Source organism: Psammomys obesus, unplaced genomic scaffold, assembly GCF_907164565.1.
Source record: "Psammomys obesus unplaced genomic scaffold, mPsaObe1.curated_primary_1811, whole genome shotgun sequence".
NCBI classification, from domain to species: Eukaryota; Metazoa; Chordata; class Mammalia; order Rodentia; family Muridae; genus Psammomys; species Psammomys obesus.
Window position 1 is genome coordinate 9,374,291 of NW_026591918.1, and position 2,387 is coordinate 9,376,677.

Here is a 2,387-nt window from a genome sequence, read left to right on the forward strand (position 1 = left end):
CCTTTTGACCCAGACTAAGCATATTTCCCAACTGCAAAGAAATACTATGTCCCACGTTGATCATTTCGTATTCTTATAAGTGACCTCATGCTATTTTTGGGTCTTTAAGATATGCTGGTGGCTGGGTGTGGTGGCCCACGCCTTTACTCCCAGCAGTTGGGAGACAGAGGCAAGCAAATCTCTTGAGTATAAGGCCAACCAGGTCTACACAGTGAGTCCAAAAGAGCCAGGGAAACCCTGTCTGGGAAAACCAAAAGAGATATACTGGGTGCTGTACACCCCCACTTAAAATCTCCTACAGTCTCATTTTATACAGGAAAAAAAAAGAAGCCCAGATATTAAGTATTTTACCCAGCTATCCAAATGACTAAAATGCTAACGCCAAAAACATATTCCTATAACCACTAAGATTTTTCTAACTTTAATTCTATATTGTAAAATTGGTCATTAAAGAAAATCTCTAACAACTGTTGAACGTTTAGGTAACAAAAGAGCATTATCTATTTGTGAATAAGTTTTTTTTCTTTTGTTTTGTTTTTGGAAACAGGGTAGCCCTGGCTGTCCTGGAACTCAGAAATCCACCTGCCTCTGCCTTCTGAGCACTAAAGTTAAAGGCATGTGCCACCAAGCTGGTGTGAATAAGTTGTTTTTAAATGAGCATTTCAATTTCAAAATGAGCATTTTGAGCCTTTAAGATATGCTGATATACGGCTGGGTGCCGTATCTCTTTGTTTAAGCCAATTTACTTAGTAAATCACAAAGAAAAAAACCCACTTTAACATAGGTAAGAATGTAAAAAACTATAAACAAAAGTTACTGAAAATTATAATAGACTTATCTACAGAAAAAACAATATTAACATGTGCTCAGTGGTTATTTCACTTCTGTGTCGAGGAAGGAAGGGCTCTTGCTGTGTGGCTCAGGCTAGTCTAGAACTCCTGCACTGAACAGATCCACTAGCTTCAACCTCCTTAGTAGATGGACTCTAGGTACATGCCAAGTCTGCTTCTATAGTTACTTTAAAACACAGAAAATTAAAAAATCCTGAGGATGAGGAGGAGGAAAGGTGTAAAAGTCAGAGGGGATAAAGGACACCAGCAGAACAATGCCCCCTGGAGCTCACAGACACTGAAGCAGTGAGCACAAATGGTAGCTATTCCCTTAGTAATTTTATGGGACTCCTAACTGAGAACTCTGACTCTTGTGCCTGCTCTGGGACTCTTTCTGTTGGATTGCCATGTCCAACTCCCATATGGCAGTTTTTGCTTCATTATATTATATTTTACTTTGTCATGTTTGGTTGTTATCTCTTAAAAGCCTGTTCTTTTAATTTGTTTGGTTTTTTGTTTTTTGTTTATCGAGACAGGGTTTCTCTGTGTAGCTTTGGTTGTCCTGGACTCGATTTGTAGCCCAGGCTGGCCTTGAACTCACAGAAATCTGCCTGCCACTGCCTCCCCCAGGCTTCCCTAAGTGTTAGGATTACAGGTGTGAGCCACGACGTTTAGCTAGAAGCCTGTTCTTTTCTAATGAGAAAAAGAAATGGAGTGGATCCAGAGAGGAGGGGAGGTACACTCTTGTAATCCAGCCCTAGACCTTGTCCAAAAACCAAACCAATAACCTACAAACACAACAAATGTTAGGGAGTATAAGGGTGCGGTACCCTTACACACTGTTGATGATGTTACGCTAGCTCAGTCACTATGGAAATCAACATGAAGGTTCCTCAAACATTTAAAACTAGAACTACCGTATGATTCATCTATACCACTCTGCATATAACAAGGCACTGCAAATCCATCATTATCACAGCACTAACAACAATAGCCAAGCTACAGAATAAGCCCTTCAACAGTTAAAGGGGGGATTAACTGATGAATTATGATCACAAGGATGCAGAAAGGAGGCTGGTTTTCATAGGGAGATTAATAGGACACATTTGAAGATAAAATTTTCATTGTATTTGGTCAAAATTAATAAGTATTTTTTTCCTATTTCATATTCTCAAATAGTTTTTTTATTTTTGACATTTTTTATGTCAGTGGCATCTGTACGGTGGTTTCCTTCAGTATGTTTTAAATGTTTTACTTCCCATCCTTTAAAAAAAAAAAAAACCTCTAGAACCCTCAAAGTATTTCCCATTATTGGTGTGTTGTGAATAATTTGTACTGGTGGGAAAATTAACTCTGGAAGAAAATAATAAGGTTAAACTTTTCTGTGTAACATGTAGCTTGGTACTGGATGCCTACTTAGCCAACCACCATTAACCTCTCCCTTCTTATAGACTTGCTGCAGTTTTGTTTGGATGTCACTTCTATATTCCACATGACTTGGAGAAAAATCTTGAAGAGTGTAAGGTGATCATGGCAATTCTGGTCTACCTAGTCAGT